The sequence below is a fragment of the Lactuca virosa genome, chromosome 4 (assembly GCF_052849685.1).
Source record: "Lactuca virosa cultivar CGN04683 chromosome 4, Lactuca_virosa_CGN04683_v6, whole genome shotgun sequence".
NCBI lineage: Eukaryota > Viridiplantae > Streptophyta > Magnoliopsida > Asterales > Asteraceae > Lactuca > Lactuca virosa.
Window position 1 is genome coordinate 294,688,222 of NC_136429.1, and position 20,729 is coordinate 294,708,950.

Here is a 20,729-nt window from a genome sequence, read left to right on the forward strand (position 1 = left end):
GATGTCGCAGATATGTAGTGTTGTGTGTGATCGTGAAAGAAATTTTGATGAAAAATATTTGGTGAAAGAACTCATTGTACCTCTGCTAAAGTTTTGACCAAATAGAAAACTCTTTACTCATTATGAGAAGAGTAAGGTAGCTCTTCGACTAATGTGAATATAGCCTGGTTGGGAAGAAAATTTCATGTGAAAGATTTCATTAAGGCTTTGAACACATAGAGTCTTTGAGGCTTAGAGTACATAATTTCGATTATTACATGTTCCCTTGATTAATATGTTCATTTGGCATGTGAATGTAACACCAGTCAAAATTGGTCAACAACAGTCACATATGATCATGTCAAACCAGTAATGTAATAAACCTACTTTGTAGTTCATGGAAAATTATAATACAAATATGAACTTCCGTACATACTTTATGGTATAAGTCAAAAGTGCACGTCCACACAATTCCAAAAGATTTTAACGAACCTCAATCTAACTCCGCATGAAGAAGTTATGATAAACTTTAACACTATAAATCTCTATAATAAGAAGAAATTCAAATAAAGTGGGGATTAGCTATTGGAATCTAAAAGAAAGTTGTAGTACTCGGAAATACCTATGTGTGGATATAAAGAACGTCAAAAACGGAGATCATATGCAAAATATATGATCTTCCGAAGATCTAGCAGTCTGAGAGCATGACACGTGGCATAAACCCTAATCTGTCATAAATCACGAAATGAGCATGTATTCTCACGACGTGAGATTGCTCCAGGACACTTCTCAAGACTAGAAAACAAATGGCAAGTCTACAGAGTGATAAGTTTAAGGCTCACGACGTGAGCATGTTATTCTCACGACGTGAGATGTCAACCAGACACCTTACGAAGCTAGAAACGCAAATGACAAGTCTACGAGGTGATGCAGCCATAGCTCACGACGTGAGCTTATCATTCTGACGACGTAAGAGGGCCTTGGATAGCCTATAAATAGCAAGTATGGCCCTAATTCTCCTTACACCAAATTTCCTTTCTCTCTCTCGTTTACTGAAGGCGTTCCTCGTCCCGAGCCCGACGATCACGAACCGCTAACCATTTCTGGTTAGATTTTATCAAATCACGCTACTAGGGTGAGTTTCATGGCCCCACTTTTTTAATGTTTTTGGGGGAAAATGCATGCTAAATATTATATATAAGTTAATATTATGTTTATATGATCGTATGTTCGGATCAACATAAATTCTATTAACCGGGATATAGTAGTTTTAAATCATATATACTCATGATATAATGGATATTTTGAAACTATAAAACTACTGGTATGTTATTATAATAAGTTTTACGTTGGTTAAAACTTGATATTGATCTATATATTTGATAATTTGAAGTCATCTTTGACTTGTTAAGTGTGTTGCTATTATTGGTTTTATGTAAGATAAAACCTAGTTTTTTTTACTTCAAGTTATGGTTGTTGTACTGCCTAAGTATTATGAAAATTTGGAGTAATGTTTAAAGCATAGTCTAGTAACTTAGGGTTTTAGACACGAATATGCTTTCACTGTTAGAACTATAGCATCTCGACAAAGTCTACATGAGCTATTTTATTCATTAACTAAGATTGGAAATCTTAAGGGAAATCCTCTGACCTGTAACCGCTAATCCCGTGTGAGCGAGTAAGTTTTGTATAGATCTATATGGGTTGACACCCCCACTTGTTGTCGCTAGCTACAACCCACGGCTTATGAAATCCACCGAGTGACGAAATGCCCTTTTATTTTGTTTTATTGTGGGCCCGGCGTCGATGAAGCGCGCAGAGTATTTCTATTGGTAGAATCCTTTGTGGCACCAATGGAAAAATTCTTTATAGCACCAATGGTGGAATCCTTCGTAGCACCAATGGTGGGATCCTTTGTAGTACCAATTAGAGGTCTTGCATGTCATATAGCAGCGGTTATGGACTCATGTTAGCAAAATTTTACTATATAAACATTATACTTTGTCGATATACAAGTATTAATGTTAAGTGTAAGTTTCCCAAACATTTATACTCTAAGTACTAGAAACTTGTAGGTATTCTACTTATTCATTAGGTAAATAATTATACCTAGCACACATACTCGTATGGAATTGAAATAAGATTTATATGTAGTAATCTTCGTAGATCTTGGATTACAAAAACCTATAGTATATGGAAGTTGTAGGTATACCACTTATTCAGTAAGTAAACCAGTATACCTAGAATTTATATAATATGTCAGAAATAAGTATGAACCAGAATGATACTTTCAAACTATGTTTTATACTTTTCGAACTTGGAAAAAGTACTATTTTTACTCAGAGTCAAAACTTGTGGACTCGCCAACTTTATGTTGTCGTATTTTAAAAACGCATGTATTTTTAGGAACTTAATAAGCTGGAATGTTACTTGATCAGGGGAAAATTTGTTGACCAATACGACTATCTTTTTGTTGGTATGGAACGTCTGTCTGCTAAGACGTGTGTGGTATTTCGGATAATATGCAGTAATGATTAGGAATACAGGAATAATGTAACTTTCTATTATCAATAAAGGTATGTAAATTATAGAATGCTTTTGTACTTTTCTATGTATGTTTGATAATTGTGATACAAAAAATGAAGTTACACAACCCGATGTTTCCGCCGCCGGCCGGGGGTGTGACAGATTGGTATCCGAGCTATTGATTATAGTGAACTAGTAATTTCTTCGGAAAAAAGACTCTAGTCTAGGGGTTACTCTATTAGCTTTACATATATCCCTTAACCTACAATATAAAGTATTATTAATTATTCTACTAAATGACTACTTATGGGAGCGGTGACAGGATAGACACGTCGCTTTGGGTTGTTGGATTTCAGAACGACTATATGCTAAAATGATCCTGCCCTCCGACTGTCCTGACTGGCCGGTGCCTTATCAACTAGACTTTAAGTAACAAACAATAATTAGTAAAGCATGAATACAACAAATAAGAAATATAGAGTCATATATGAAGACTCAAACCCGCGATGAGAATACACCTAAAAACCCGGAATGCTTTTTATCTCAAGGATTTAGATCAAATATTCCAACTAAAGTTTATATGTACATAGATCCTATCACAACTAGGTGTAGGTGCGCAACTACATTTTATTATAATCAAATCATATGTACTATTTAATTTGGATGTAATATTTGATAGACTAAACACTTGGTGATCCAAAATGTATGATTATTATATTTGATATAGGAATTCGACATGGCTCATTCTCGAGAATGGATAATCCTAGAAGATACAGATGAAGAACAAGAGATTCCATCCCCTCTTTTGGCAGGTGATCCTTACTGTCACAACTAGCATTTTAGGGCCAGGATTTCCTATACATGTACAAGATAGTTCTTTGTGTAACTATGTAACGATGTGTTTAAATGCAAACCAAACTTCAAATGTTATATCAGTTTATACATACAGAAATGGTCTCCAGTCGAAACTTCGTTGTGAAAACTCTAAACCTAATCCAATAAGCTATATACATTCAACTTTGGGCCCTAGTTGGGCCTAAATCGATTATTCAACTCTGATTTGGGCCATAAGACACTTAGTGGGCGTTATTGGGCCGTGAACATCTTCTTAGATCCTTATAGGCCACAAATCACTATTTGAGCTCTTATTGGGCTAATTTCTCAAATGGGCCAACCATTAGGCCGAGAACCTCCTAATGGGCCTTATTGGGCCGAAAATTCATCCATTTAGCCTTCCTGGACGGAAAACCCGTGTTGGACCTTCTTGGGCCGGAAACCCTTATTGGGCCAATGAGTTCTTGGTTATCTCTCTTCCCAAGCCCAAACAATTTTTCCTTCTTCCCTCTCCTATTGGGCCGATCGGCCATTATATAAAAAAAAGAGAAAACAAATGCATGGGGATGGACTCTTGGAGTGACACATCATTTTTACATATGAGATATCCATGCAAGATGTCCACCATGTATTAATGGATTGTCCAATATACACCTAGGCTCTCTCTCCCTCTCTCCTCTCCTCCATATCTGGACCGAAGCGACCCTCCTCATCACCATTTTTCTTTCAAACTCCAATCACATTCCTCACTTCCCTCTCTAACTCAAGGAAAACTCTCTCATCTTTCTCCCTCAATTTTCGTGGGTGTGTGAGCATTCAAGAAGCTTTTCTCCAACCTTCATAGACTAGGTAAGCTAAGATCACCCTCAAGATGTTTTGTTTTTATCTTACACTAACATTATTCATCATACAACTTCATCTTTCTTCTCTTGCTTCCTAGAACCATATCAACATCAAAAACTCTCTTCAAGAAGTTAGCTATGGCCGAAACTCACCCCATTCTTCCTCTTCATAACCGAGAAAACTCAAGGTGAGCTTCATACCCCTTGTTTTCGTGATTTACTATATTTTGGAGGAGAATACAAGCTAGATTTGTGTAAAATCTTATTATGTATTCTTGCATGTGTATGTTTGGTATAATAGATGTGTTATTATGTTGTGATATTATGCTAAAAGCTCCAAAATTTTGAGATTTACCCAAACCTTGAAGTTATTGGAATAACTTACATTATGTATCTTCTTATGTTTGGCTAAAGATGCTAAGTAAGCTTGAATATTCACAACAAAACTATAGAAATCATAAAAGGGGCCATATTTGTCATTTTCATAAAAGTGTGTTTTATTGGACATTCACGGTATTTATGGGTCAAAAATGTCATTTTTGATAAAAAAAAAATGGGCTTTTATTTGACATTCACGGTTTTATTGGGCCAAAAATGTCATTTTTAATAAAAATGGGCTTTTAATGACATTCACGGTATTATTGGGCCTAAAGTGTCATTTTTGATAAAAATGGGCTTTTAATGTCATTCACAGTTTTATTGGGCTAAAAATGTCATTTTTAATAAAAATGGGCTTTTAATGACATTCACGGTATTATTGGGCCTAAAGTGTCATTTTTGATAAAAATTGGCTTTTAATGTCATTCATGGTTTTATTGGGCCTAAAGTGTCATTTTTATTTAAAATGGGCCGAAAGCTAAAAAATAAATAAATACGGGCCATTTTTGAATATTTAAGTCAAAAATGGGCCATGTATGGCCCTTTTATCCTCATTGGGCCTTATATGACATCTTTTATGTTAATTGGGCGTTAGCATCAATTTTATGTAAATCGAGTCTCTCGTGAACATATCGTTAACAATCGACTATTTTGATGACAACGATGAAACTATGAACTATTCCGACACTGTCGAGAAATATGATTACATTTTTACTATTTATGAGTTATATTCAAAAATATACACTTGTAACATTATTTTAACGCTGAAATAATGAAACACACTATTCGCATAGAAATTTCGTTAAGGCTCTTGTGAGACGCATCTTCACCGTACCTACCTTAGTGTACACCGTAAGCCCTGTAGTTATAACCAGAGTCTCGTGGAGGGAGAACGGGAATTTGTGTATACATCTATACGGGATTGACACCCCACACCTGAGCTGCTCGCTACAGCTAGACAGGCCAGAGTAGGGTGAGAAATGTCTTCTCAGAAACCGACGCCTGAAGAATGTCAATCCAGGCACTCCGTCATATTAGTATGGTTATAACGACTCACATAGAGAATAACAAAACTATTATAAGTTTTACGCTGAATATAAATACCACTCAGTTTTGCAAAGTATAAACACTATGTTGATTATTTATATTATCCACCTCACTCCGGTCTTTGGGTTTAAGACCACAATTTCTCATGACACAGAAAATATAGAATTTTCTGGGAATCACTCTCTATACATTTTTCAAACAAGATAAATGTAACATCCCAAAATTCAAGGCCAAAAATTTCATTTTTTAAATAAGTTATTATAAAACCGACAATATAAGAAAACATCCATAATATCATGTCACGTCAAAGCCAAAGTAGAAATAATCAAAACATGTTATCATAAACAATATCAGAGTGTAATCCCAAAGATCTCATGTGCGTAAAACCATAGTGTGATGCGCTGCGATCGAGCCGGCTCCTTTCCTTTGAAGACGAAGTACCTGAAACCAAAACTGAAAACCGTAAGCATGAATCTTAGTGAGTTCCCCCATCATACCACATACCATACAACACACATGCTGCCAAGTATATCCGGGTGTTGGCCTACCCCTTCGGTATCTTTCAACCGGTATCTGGGGGTTGTTTCACCCCCTATCACTACCACATAATAACATAGCATAAGATACATAAATATACTATCAGGCATATCTGGGTGCCCGCCCTACCCCTTCGGTATCTTTCAACCGGTAACCGGGAGCTAACCTCCCCTTCGGTATCTTTCAACCGGTAACCGGGGACTATTTCACCCCTACCACTACCACATAATAACATAACATAACATATTGCTAGGCATGCATGGGTTCTAACGACCCCTTCGGTATCTTTCAACCGGTATCCGGGGACTATTTCACCCCTAATACTACTAACACATATAACATAGCATCCTAGCACATAGAGCATATTAGATAGTTGCAAACTAGACAATTATCACAAATACAATCATCTCATACATAGTCACCTACTAGTGGGCTGGCATTGGTGCCTTAGACCCACCTCTACTGAAAGGTAACACACCTTACACTGCTGAAGTCCCGTAGACATAACCCCCAGCTGCTGGATGACAGATTCTCGAACTGTCAATATCAAAACATTACCCAATTAATAATTGGGTTCCAACACATAACCATAAATACATACTTGGGGGTAAATACTACTTTACCCCTAACTTAGCTTTATTCAAGCCCAAGGCCCAATCCAAAGGCCCAAAAGTCAACTATGAGTCAAAGCCCAATATATGGCCCAATTTTCCAAATTAGGCCCAAACCTTTACAAGGTCTTACCATATGCCCCAACCATTTAGTCCAGTCCAACATTCAACATTCTAATGGCCCAATATCACATAATGTAACAATAGTCAAAAATAGGTCAATAACAATCACATGTGATTATACCAATCATGTAATGTGATTTTGTTAAACTAGTAATGTGATAAACTTACTATGTATTTCATGATAAATTCTAATACACATATGAACTTTCATACATACTTTATAGTATAAATCAAAGTATACGTCCATACGATTCCAAAAATATAGAGAACGTCTAAATCTGACTTCGGGTGAAGAAGTTATGATAAACTTTAACACTATAAAATCTCTATAACAAGAGGAATTTAAAGTAGACTTCGAAATAGCTATTGTAATCTAATATAGAGTTGTAGTACTCGGAGTTACCTACGCATGGATATAAAGAACGTCAAAAATGGAGTTCGTATGCAAAAGTTACGACCTTCCGAAGTTACAGCTGTCTTAGAGCATGACACGTGTCAGAAACCCTAATCTGACTGGACTCACGACGTGAGCATAAAAACTCACGACGTGAGGAGTCAAACCGCCACATTGTGAGGCTAGAAGTCTACGGAACGATAACCCAAAAGCTCACGACGTGAACACGGTTTTCTCACGACGTGAGGATGCTGCAGGACACTATTCGAGGCTAGAAAACACGCGTTAAAGCTACGGGATGACTCTTGCCATAGCTCACGACGTGAATCTATCATTCTCACGTCGTGAGGGCCAAAAATCAGCCTATAAATAGCCATTTCGACTCAAAGGATCATTACACCATTTCTACTTTCTTTCTCTCTCGTTTGCTGAAGTCGTTTCGCTTCCAGAGCCCGATGATCGCGAACCGCTGAGCGTTTTCAGTTAGATTCCGTCAAAGTACGATATTAAGGTGAGTTTCACGGCCCCACTTTCTAATATTTTCAGGAGAAAACGCATGCTAAATATTGTATATACGTTACTATTATGTCTATATGATAGTATATTAGTATCAACGTAGATAGTTATATTAACCGGGATATAGTTGTTCTATTATAATATTTTGAATATATACAACTATTATCAACTTCTTAGCATGTTCTTGTATTAATGTAGATCTTGAGTTATACTTAGGATTTTATATATATGTTGTGTGCGATATAGTTCCGAAGTATATTCGGGAGTTCTATATGCTAAAAAGTATGTTGCTATTATTGGTTTTATGTCAAGATAAAACCTGATATGTTATATGCTATTATTGTTGGTTTTATGTCAAGATAAAACTTGATATGTTATATATTATTGTTGGTTTTATGTCAAGATAAAACCTGGTTTTACTTCAAGTTATAGCTGTTATACTGCCTAAATGTTATGAAATTAGGAGTAATGTTTAAAAGCATAGTCTAGTAACTTAGGGTTTTAGACACGAAAATGCTTTTGTTATTAGAACTATAGAACACCGTCAAAGTTTACATGAGCTATTGTATTCATCAACTAAGATTGGAAATGTTAGTGGAAATCCTCTGACTTCTAACCGTTAATCGTGTATAAGCGAGGAAGTTGTATATGGATCTATACGGGTTGACAACCCCACCCGTGGTTGCTAGCTCCAACCCAATGGTATTCGGGTGACGTACTTGCCTAATTTACTACCTTCCGACGTCGATGAAGCGTGCAGAAACTACCGCAAGGTGTGATCCTTGTACTACCGCAAGGTGTGATCCTTGTACTACCGCAAGGTGTGATCCTTGTAACTACCACACTGTGTGATCCTTGTAACTACCACAAGGTGTGATCCTTGTAATAATAATAAGAGGTATAAAACTAAGTCATACAGTCACAACTACAGACTCATGGTAGCACAACTTTAGAAGCATTATACTTTGTCGATATACAAGTATGAATGTTAAGTATAAGTTTCTCAAAGACTTATACTCTAAGTATAATAATCTAGTAGGTATATTACTTGTATATTAAGTAGACCACTATACCTATCCTACTTACTCGTATAGAATTGAAATAGATTTATACGTAGCGGTTTTACTCATATAGAATTGAAATAAGATTTATACTTAGCAACTTAGTTTGTATGGAATTACAAACATTTATATTTATAATATATGAGACTTATATGTATATAATTATTTGGTAAGTAAGTCATTATACCTAGGGTATCTATACTAAACGTTGGAGAGTCAAAATGATACTTTCAAAACTATACTTTTGAACTTTGAAAATGTATTATTTTTATATGGAGTCAAAACATGTGGACTCACCAACTTTATGTTGACGTATTTTAAAATGCATGTGTTTTCAGGAAGTTGATAACTATGATATGAGAAATGATGTTACACCGTCCGGTGTTTCTGCCGACGGTCGGGGTGTGACAGATTGGTATGAGAGCTATTAACTATAGTGAATTAGTACTTTCTTAGGAAAGCACGATTATAGTATAGGGCTTACTCTGTTAGGTTTCGGTATATCCCTTAGCCTACATCATAAAGTATTATTAATTATACTACTAAACGACTACTTACGGGAGCGGTGACAGGATAGACATGTCGCTTGGGTTGCTGGATTTCAGAACGACTATATGCTAAAATGATCCTGCCCTCCGACTGTCCTGACTGGCCGGTGCCTTATCAGCTCGACCTGAAGTAACAAACAATAATTAAAAGAGCATAAATACAACAAATAACAAATATAGAGTCATATATGAAGACTCAAACCCGCGATGATAATACACCTAAATACCCGGAATGTTTTTGATCTCAAGGATTTAGATCAGATTTTCCAACTAAAGTTCATATGTGCATAGATCTTATCACAACTAGGTGTAGGTGTACAACTATATTTTATTATGATCAGATCGTATGAACTATTTAAATTGGGAGTAATATTTGATAGACTAAACACTTGGTGATCCAAAATGTATAAGAACTAAACAAAATGCCTAGAAGAAGTAGCGCTCGACTAAACCTTAACCAACGACCAAAACCACAGCAACAACAACCGCAACCACCACCACCAGAAATAAACCCCTCAATAAGTTCAGCAGAACTTGAAGAAATCATAGCTCAGAGAATCGATGCAGGTCTAGCTAATGTCACAAGAGGTGGAGTTAGAAATGAAGGCAATGTAGGGACCGCCAGAATGTGTACCTACAAGGATTTTATGAATTGCAAACCTAAGAGCTTCCATGGAACGGAAGGGGTTGTTAACTTGACACAGTGGATTGAAAAGGCAGAATCAGTATTTCAAATAAGCTTCTGTCCAAACGAATGTAAGGTACGATTTGCTGTGTGTACCTTCATTAATGCAGCGTTAACATGGTGGAACAATCATGTTAATACAATGGGAATTGATGCTGTAAACTCCATGAAATTAGAAGAGCTGAAGAGGATGCTAGTAGAGGAGTATTGTCCAAGAGAGGAAATACAAAAGTTGGAACAAGAGCTGTGGAACCTAACAATGAAGGGTTCCGAGATAAATGCTTATACCGCTAGATTCAATGACCTTGCGGTAATGTGTCCAACTCTTGTAACCCCCGAATATAAGAAGATTGAGCGATATATTTGGGGTCTAGCATCACAAATCAAAGGAATGGTGATCGCATCGAAGCCTTCAACATATGACAGTACCAAGCGAATAGCTCATCAACTAACCAACACAGAAATCCAAGTGGGATTTATAGCTGAGTCTCCCGAATCTGGAACGAACAAGCGCAAATTTAATGGAAAGAATCCCAGACAATCATCTGAGGAGAGACAAGATGTGGCAACTAATTATGCAGCCATAACAACAATACCCATACAACCAAGGAAGTATGTTGGAACATTCCCATGGTGCTCTCAGTGCAACCGTCATCACCTATGTAACTGTTCATGGTGCAGTCAATGTAACCATCAACACGCGGGTGACTGTTATATTTGCATGAAGTGCAAAAAGAGGGGACACACTACGAGTTACTACAGGAACACAACACCTATAACAGAAAATCAAGGAACAAACACTGAAACAGGTTATCACGGAGGAAGAGCATGTTTTGAGTGTGTTGAAATTGGACATATCAAGAAGGAATGTCCGAAGTTAAGGAGTCAAGGAAGTTAGCCATGGTAGGGCATTCGTAACCGGAATCAGGGAAGTTATCCAGAACCCTTCAGTGGTATCTGGTACAAAATAAATTCCGTGACGAAATTACTTTAACGGGGGGAGAATGTAACAATAGTCAAAATAGGTCAATAACAATCACATGTGATTATACCAATCATGTAATGTGATTTTGTTAAACTAGTAATGTGATAAACTTACTATGTAGTTCACGATAAATTCTAATACAAATATGAACTTTCATACATACTTTATAGTATAAATCAAAGTATACGTCCATACGATTCCAAAAATATAGAGAACGTCTAAATCTGACTTCGCGTGAAGAAATTATGATAAACTCTAACACTATAAAATCTCTATAACAAGAGGAATTTAAAATAGGCTTTGAATTAGCTATTGGAATCTAATATAGAGTTGTAGTACTCGGAATTACCTACGCGTGGATATAAAGAACGTCAAAAAAGGAGTTCGTATGCAAAAGTTACGACCTTCCGAAGTTACAGTTGTCTTAGAGCATGACACGTGTCAGAAACCCTAATCTGACTAGACTCACGACGTGAGCATAAAAACTCACGACGTGAGGAGTCAAACCGCCACATTTTGAGGCTAGAAGTCTATGGAATGATAACCCAAAAGCCCACGACGTGAACAAGGTTTTCTCACGACTTGAGGACGCTGCAGGACACTATTCGAGGCTAGAAAACACGCGTTAAAGCTACGGGATGACTCTTGCCATAGCTCACGGCGTGAATCTATCATTCTCATGTCGTGAGGGCCAAAAATCAGCCTATAAATAGCCATTTCGACTCCAAGGATCATTACACCATTTCTACTTTCTTTCTCACTCGTTTGCTGAAGCCGTTTCGCTTCCCGAGCCCGGTGATCGCGAACCGCTGAGCGTTTTCAGTTAGATTCCGTCAAAGTACGATATTAAGGTGAGTTTCACGGCCCCACTTTATAATATTTTCGGGAGAAAACGCATGCTAAATATTGTATATACGTTACTATTATGTCTATATAATAGTATATTAGTATCAACATAGATAGTTATATTAACCGGGATATAGTTATTCTAAATATAATATTTTGAATATATACAACTATTATAAACTTCTTAGCATGTTCTTGTATTAATGTAGATCTTGAGTTATACTTAGGATTCTATATATATGTTGTGTGCGATATAGTTCCGAAGTATATTCGGGAGTTCTATATGTTAAAAAGTATGTTGTTATTATTGGTTTTATGTCAAGATAAAACCAGATATGTTATATGTTATTATTGTTGGTTTTATGTCAAGATCAAACTTGATATGTTATATATTATTGTTGGTTTTATGTCAAGATAAAACCTGGTTTTACTTCAAGTTATAGCTGTTATACTGCCTAAATGTTATGAAATTAGGAGTAATGTTTAAAAGCATAGTCTAGTAACTTAGGGTTTTAGACACGAAAATGCTTTTGTTATTAGAACTATAGAACACCGTCAAAGTTTACATGAGATATTGTATTCATCAACTAAGATTGGAAATCTTAGTGGAAATCCTCTGACTTGTAACCGTTAATCCCGTATGATCGAGGAAGTTGTATATGGATCTATACGGGTTGACAACCCCACCCGTGATTGGTAGCTCCAACCCAACGGTATTCGGGTGACGAACTTGCCTAATTTACTACATTCCGACGTCGAAGAAGCGTGCGGAAACTACCGCAAGGTGTGATCCTTGTACTACCGCAAGGTGTGATCCTTGTTCTACCGCAAGGTGTGATCCTTGTAACTACCACACTGTGTGATCCTTGTAACTACCACAAGGTGTGATCCTTGTAATAATAATAAGAGGTATAAAACTAAGTCATACAGTCACAGCTACAAACTCATGGTAGCACAACTTTAGAAGCATTATACTTTGTCGATATACAAGTATGAATGTTAAGTATAAGTTTCTCAAAGACTTATACTCTAAGTATAATAATCTAGTAGGTATATTACTTGTATATTAAGTAGACCACTATACCTATCCTACTTACTCGTATAGAATTGAAATAGATTTATACGTAGCGGTTTTACTCATATAGAATTGAAATAAGATTTATACGTAGCAACTTAGTTTGTATGGAATTACAAACATTTATATTTATAATATATGAGACTTATAGGTATATACTTATTTGGTAAGTAAGTCATTATACCTACTTACGGGAGCGGTGACAGGATAGACATGTCGCTTGGGTTGCTGGATTTCAGAACGACTATATGCTAAAATGATCCTGCCCTCCGACTGTCCTGACTGGCCGGTGCCATAATTCATTATGTCCATAATTCTTCTAATTAAATCATATGGTGTGATTGGGCTTAATACACAATTTCATTCCAATGGCCCAAATGTGGGTCCCGATAAGTCCAAGCCCATAAATCAAATATCAGGGTTTTCTAAACCCTAATTAGGGTTTCCAACCCCATCTTAGCCCAATAGGCCCAATATCTAGGTTTTTTGATCAATTAAGGTTCATTAGGCCCATTAGGGTTTCACTAGGCCCATTAGTCACATGTTTGGGCTTTTAGGCCATTTAGGGCTTCATTGGGCATACTAGGGTTTATTAGGCCCATTAGGGTTTTAGTCCCCGTTCCAAGCATCCAAACGACTTACAAACCAAACAAGGCACACCGCCACCCGACGCAGCGGCCGGTGGCAGCAGCCACCACCCTACGGTGGTGGTTTTGAGTTTCTTTTCATTAATCCATTTCTAATTACATTTTACAAGGCTAAATCTCAAGTAAACACACACCCACTCACAAGATAAACACACACATGGCAGCAGCCACCACGTCACAGTGGTGGCAGTGGCTTCCTTGCACATTCCGGCTAAATAAAGCACCACTTCAAAGTAGAACACACTCCAGCCACCCACCTGGTGGCTCAGGGCGGCGGTAATAGCACCGAAAAAACGGCAGTAGTGGCGTTGACGGCGGCAACCACCATGGTTGGCCGCCATGGTGGCTCTTCACGGGTTTTCATTGGCCAAACAAGCCTTCACAATCGAACAACAACCATAGCCCACCCCCAGCTTGCGAACTACGAGCTGAAGCACACCAAAACAGCCTCTTCGGGTTGGCGGATGACGACTGGAACGGTGGGAGAAGAACTAAGCGACGGCCGCGGCAGCAAGGCGAACGTCCGTTAGCTATAACCGGAGAATAATGGAGAAGAACAATGAGCGGGTACAGCAACGCCGAGAGTCACCACGTCCAGCGCTATTCTGATCGTTCACGGCCCGCACAAGCCGTTCACAGCTCAAAATCTGGTCTCGGTGGTCCTTGTCGCTCACAGCGTCGCCGGCAGTGCACACCCTAGTCTTCCCCAGGGTAACCGTGACCATCCTTCGCAAGGCCCTAAATTCTGCAGATGAACGAATTCCTGGAAACAAGATCACATCTACTCCGTCTGAAATCTGCTGTCTTGAGATAGTCTGATTCCCTGACAGACCACTCATACAGAATCATTATCGTTGAATCCAGTACGTTTATCCCACAACTGACTACTTAACTTCTAATTACTCGCGGTTCCCACTATAAAACAGGGTCACAGACCCAAATATCCTTGCATATCACTTATACTTGGCCAAGGCTCAGATAATCCTGTTATGAGTGACAAATACTAACACTGCCCAAACGCAGAAACTGCCCGAACACTGAACTACCTGAAGCAGTATGCTGCCACATGGCTGCTTTCCAACATCTACCGAGACCTACCTGGTCTCAATTTTTTTTGCCAATCATCTGAAATACCGGGTTCCGGCCCGGCTGCGGAGCTAAAGGACTCCCACTTAGTCGCCTCACACGACTTCTGAACGAAATCCTTCTCTGGAACTAGTTGCAACTAGTTATCATGCCACTGTGACTCTAACAACTTTCTGATCTCACCGATTGGTTCCATGCGTCGAATTCTGACGTCACCAAACCCAAGGCTAGAAGTGATTGCTACATGACCATTGATAGCTTTATGTCATAAATGACCTTAAGCAGTCCACTGCTTCCTTGCTCTCATAGCTGTAGTGGCGCTTCTACAGTCTTATCACTGGCCCAACCAGATCTAATCCATTGGGTAATTCCAAAATCCAATCCGCGGATTTCCATACCCTCACTGGTACACTCAAACTTTTGGGTGCTACTGTTCCTTCCACGTTCCAACAACACGCTCATGCCATCTACCAACCTAGTGCATGCTACGACAACCCGTACTCTCACGACACTCTATCACTTATCTGACCGCTACTGAATGCTATGGCTACCCCCGTAGTCTTACAACACTTCCCATGCTAACTGACCCCTAGTGAATGCTACGGCTACCCCCGTAGTCTTACAACACTTTCCATACTAACTGACCACTAGTGAATGCTACGGCTACCCCCGTAGTCTTACAACACTTTCCATACTAACTGACCACTAGTGAATGCTACGGCTACCCCCGTAGTCTTACAAAACTTTCCATACTATCTGACTACTAGTGAATGCTACGGCTACCCCCGTAGTCTTACAACACTTTCCAAACCGGGTCGAACATGCACTCGACCTAACACATCACTGAACTTGAGTCCTAACCGGAACTCTAACCTGATTCCCGAAACATGCTATCACGTGACCCCATTGTATCAGTACCGTACCCATGCCCGTGATCAAAGTGTAACGCCCCGATTCTCAGGTATTGTTTAAATAAGAATTTAAATGGTTTCAAGGCCTACTCGACGAGTAGCAGCGGGTTGGTTCGCGTATTTAGGGGCCTAATCGCCGAGTCCATGAAGGGACTCGACGAGTAGGAGCTAGCAGATGAAACCCTAAATCTCGGGGTTTTGCACCCTATTTAAGGAAGCATAAGCCTCCTTTGGCCTCTTTGCAGTCCTTTGAGAGCTTAGAAAACCCTAATTCGTGTGGTGCTTCACTCTTGTGTGTCTAAAGTTTTGGAGAGGAGATCTTTTGAGAAGAAGAGCTTGGAGAACAAAAGGCTAGGAGCAAGGAAGTGTGGGAAATCAGAAATCTACCTCAGATAGCATCATTTGGAGGTATCAAGTCGTCACCTTTTCTTCATTTCCTTCTAGACCTCTTTTGGTTGAGATCTAGGGTTTTTATGGTTTGGTTGAGATGGTAATGTGGGATATGAGTTAGATCTGAATTTGTAACTTCAGATTTGTACCCTTCTTGGGTTCTAGAGTCATAAAGCTCCGAATTTGGTCATGTATGAAGCCTCTTTGAGTATGAAACCCCCATTGTGAGCTTGGATTTGACATTAAGAGCCTTTGTAGCTATGCATGCACGTAAAGTTTGCAACTTTACGTGAAAAGCATGTCTTAGAAGCTTGGATCTGTAGTTTGGAGCCGCTGCATGGCTCAAATGAGTCTGTATGGCAAAAAGGACTGGAGGGACTCGGCGAGTCATATGAAGATAGGCATGAACTCGGCGAGTGGGAAGAACAACTCGGCGAGTCCAATGAAGATTGGCGTAGACTTAACGAGTGGATGAACAACTCGGCGAGTCGGTTGAGGTTTCCCCAATTTATGTATGTGCGTATAACCGTCGAGTTGCAAGAAGGAAGCTCGACGAGTGGCCTTAGGGTCTCGGTCGTAAACCGAAGGAACTCGACGAGTCACCCAGGTGACTCGGCGAGTGGGTTAGTACTTCAAGGAACTCGGCGAGTAACCGAGTGTACTCGGCGAGTCAAGGGCAACATGGATTGGTGACCTTGACTGATGACTTTGACTTTGACCAAGGGTTGACTAGTAGGTTTATGGAGTACATTGTAAGGTTGAGGACTTATGGGTATATTCATACTATGGTAATAGGTGGTGGAGTTTGTGGCAGTGATCCGAGGGTTGAAGTTTATCTACCGAGTCGACATCTGCAAGGTGAGTTATCCTCACTATATTGATAGGGTCTAAGGCACCAAGGCCGGCCCTTTAGTTGTTATCGTTATGGTATGCTACATGTGGATATGATCTGTTAGATCGGTATCAGGATAGACAGTATGTTATGCTCTTATGATCCTTAGGGATTGATATGTTAGTGACCTGCAAGGTCAGTGCTCTAGGTATGAGAAATTGTTATGTTTGGTGGTCAGTGAGATAGATATGTTTGATGTTTGTATATGCCAGTATATGTTAGTTATACGCACATGGTTATTTGTTTGTTGCTTGGGTTGAGGCGGTCCTGCTTTGTGCTGAAGGCCAACATACCCTATGAGCGGTTTGGGGAGACTGTAGGCCCACGTGGCGGTCCAGTTATGCCGAAGGCTCGGGACAGATTCAGCTAGACTGTAAGCCCTGCAGGGCGGTCCAGTCAGGCCAATTGCCCAGTATGCATGTTGTTGATTGTCTGTTACTGAGATGGTAATATCAGCGCGGTATTGGTATTTTGGGGGTAGCTCACTAAGTCCTCGGGCTTACAGTTTTCAGTTTATTGTTTCAGGTACTTCAGGAGATCATGGCAAGGCAAAGGCGTGACCGTACCGCTCCTCATGCTTATGATCTGGTTATTGGGACACTCTGATCAATAATGATTGAAAACATTTTGTAAACAATTACCATTTGGTTTTATTTATGATTGAAAAAGTTTAAATTTGGCATAAATTTTTTGGATGTTACAAGTTGGTATCAGAGCCTTGGTTTGAGTGAATTGGGGAAAACACACGTGTGAACCCAGTCTCAAATCAAGGAAATTTTCGGAATAAATTCTAAAATGGTTTTCAAAATAAAGGATGGAGGATGCAGAGGGTACGATCAGCCGGAGCCTGTAAGTAAACCTCAAAATACCATACAGTTATTGATATTATGATATGTTAGAACATTATGCTAGTGCTAGGCTAGGGATCTTCAGGAATCGCATGATAGACTTGCCTGATTATATGATGCCTACTAGCCTAGGGTTTCTTGTATATGGAATTTACATCATTACTGTAGTCGATAGTGTAGGCATCACGGCTATGCGTAATCAAGACCTTATAGCCTGAGAATGTTTGATTCAGTCTTCGGATAGGATTGGACATTCGAAAGTCTATTTGGTCCAGTGTTATGTGCGACTAGCCTGCATTACCACTGCAGGGGTTGATGAAAGTTTCATGAATGTGTGAATTGTGGGAGCTGTGAGACCAGTGGCGAGATAGTCGATATTCCTCTAGGAGTGAGGGTTGAGCGCATATTATGTTGATGATAGTATTAGGGCAATGTGGTGATACTTGAGACAAATATGGGTAGGTGCGGAAGGTAGTATGGGCCCGTACTACTGAAAGCACAGGACCCATACGCGTAGCAAGGAAGTCACAACCCCTAAGGTGGTGGGAATTGGTCTCCCGGTATATGTTGCTTATCTGATGTCTTGGTTATATTTTCAGGATCGGGAGACGGAGGGTCGGAGGTGCCGATAACACCTGAGCCTGTGGTACAGATAGGGACAGAGGAGTTGGATGCCAGGATCCGGGAGATTATGCACGACGAGATTGCTGCAGCATTCCGAGCGCAGCTGCCAGAGATGTTTGGGTCGATTAAGACCGCGATGGTTGAGTACTTTGATGAGCGATATGCAGCTCTAGCAGAGACAGCTGCCGCTGCAGCCACATCGGCTGTAACTGCGGCAGGGGTTGGAGGAGGAGCCAGCTGGGCTTTCCAGTACCGGGACTTCGATAACACGAAGCCCCCGACGTTGGATGGTACACAGGATGCGATCAGGGCTATGAGGTGGTTATCTGACGTGGAGGGATGTTTCTTCACGTGTTCATCTCCTGCTGACCAGAAGGTCAGGTGTGCCCTGAACCTGCTGAGGCTTGGGGCAAAGGACTGGTGGAGATTGACAACAGGGTTGTACACTGATGATCAGCGATCTGCTGTTACTTGGGAGCAGTTCCGGGATATGTTCCGCACCTGCTACGTTCCACGCGTTGAGCGGGAGCGACTTGCTCAGGAGTTTTAGACATTGAGACAGGATGGGGAGTCAGTGATGGAGATCACTCGTATGTTCACGGAGAGGGCTGTGTTCTGCCCGGAGTTTGCTTCAGAGCAGCCTCAGATGACTTGTTATCTGAGTATGCTCAAGACTGATATTCGACAGTTTGTTGCTACGCAACGTTGTGAGAATCTTTTGGATCTTCAGGAAGCCGCGAGGCGACGCGAGTTGGAGATAGAGCTGCAGTTGAAGGAGTAGCGTCAGGTTCCGGTACAGTCTCAGCCGGCACCTAAGCGGTCTAAGACCGCTGATACTCGGACCGGGGGTCAGCAGAGCCGCACTTGTGGAAAGTGTGGCAGGGGTCATTCTGGGATTTGTCGAGCAGGAGGTGGTTGCCACAAATATGGCAAGGAGGGGCACTATGCCAGGGACTGTTGCCAGTCCGCCCCTCCAGCAGATATGAGGATTTGTTATCATTGTCATAAGGTTGGTCACGTGAAGACCAACTGCCCACAGCTCGCCGCCAAGCCGGCGCAGGGATCCGTAGCGGCTACTTTGAGGATGGGAGATGGGAGGCCAGTCAAGGTGGAGCCTCCGAAGGCCCAGGGGAGCGCCTTCCAGCTCACGGCCGAGGAGGCCAAGGCAGCACCGGATGTGGTTGCTGGTATGTTTCTATTTTCTGTTTCAGTTATTGTATATGTGTTATGCTTATCGGTGGTACTTGTGTTTAGGTACGTTTTTAGTAAACTCCTTGCCTGCTTTGGTTTTATTCGACTCGGGGGCGAGTCGGTCGTTTGTATCTCAGACTTTCAGTAGAGAGTTCAGTGTGTCGGTAGATGAGCTTGAGTGTCCGTTGTGAGTTTCGATCGCCAACGAACACGGGATTTCTGCTCTTCGGTTTACCGGGAATGCGAGCTGGAGATTTTCGGGGTATCATTCCCGATAGATTTGATTCCTATTCCCATGGGGGAAGTATGTGTGATCGTAGGGATGGATTGGCTCAGCCGGTTTGGCGCCATGATCGACTGTGAGGGACAGCGAGTAGCAGTTCGAACCCCAAGTGGGGGAGAACTGGTGGTATATGGTGAGGGCACCAGAGTAGGATCAGGGTTTTGTTCGACCGCCAGGGCTCGGCAGTATATTCAGCACGGATGTGCAGGTTATTTAGCGTATGTGGTGGACACGCGGGTTAGGGATCAGACTTCGGTTTCAGAGGTCTCGGTGGTTAGAGAGTTTGCTGACGTGTTTCCAGAGGAGTTACCTGGAGTGCCTCCAGAGAGGCAGGTGGAGTTCAGGATTGATCTGGTGCCGGGTGCGGCCCCTATCACTAAGGCGTCGTACCGACTGGCACCGCCAGAGATGCAGGAGTTGTCATCTCAGTTGCAGGAGCTGCTGGGTAAGCAGTTTATTCGTCCGAGTAGTTCCCCATAGGGACCACCGATCCTCTTCGTCAGGAAGAAGGACGGTTCGCACAGGATGTGCATCGACTACAGGGAGTTGAACAAGCTAACGGTGAAGAACCGTTATCCACTCCCAAGGATAGATGATCTTTTCGATCAGCTGCAGGGTGCATCTTGGTTTTCCAAGATCGACTTGAGATTCGGGTATCACCAGGTCAGGGTGAGGGAGGAAGACGTGGAAAAGACCGTGTTTCGGACTCGTTATGGTCATTACGAGTTCGTGGTGATGCCGTTTGGGCTCACCAACGCCCCGGCAGTGTTCATGGATTTGATGAATCGGGTCTGTAGACCGATGCTCGATCGCTCGGTCATTGTGTTCATAGATGATATCTTGGTGTATTCCAAGACCCGAGAGCAGCAC

General features: G+C 40.8%; 1 pseudogene across 1 annotated transcript in view; it reads right to left on the reverse strand.

The window, feature by feature from the left end:
* Positions 1–5,963: 5,963 nt before the first annotated feature.
* Positions 5,964–20,729, reverse strand: part of LOC145105991 (uncharacterized) — an 85,522-nt pseudogene continuing 70,756 nt past the window's right edge. The window contains exons 12-14 of the transcript XR_013707450.1: positions 9,407–9,521; positions 6,622–6,680; positions 5,964–6,047 (exon numbers count right to left, since the gene is read on the reverse strand). The product of XR_013707450.1 is annotated as an uncharacterized LOC145105991 (transcript). The remainder of the gene's footprint in view (positions 6,048–6,621; positions 6,681–9,406; positions 9,522–20,729) is intronic.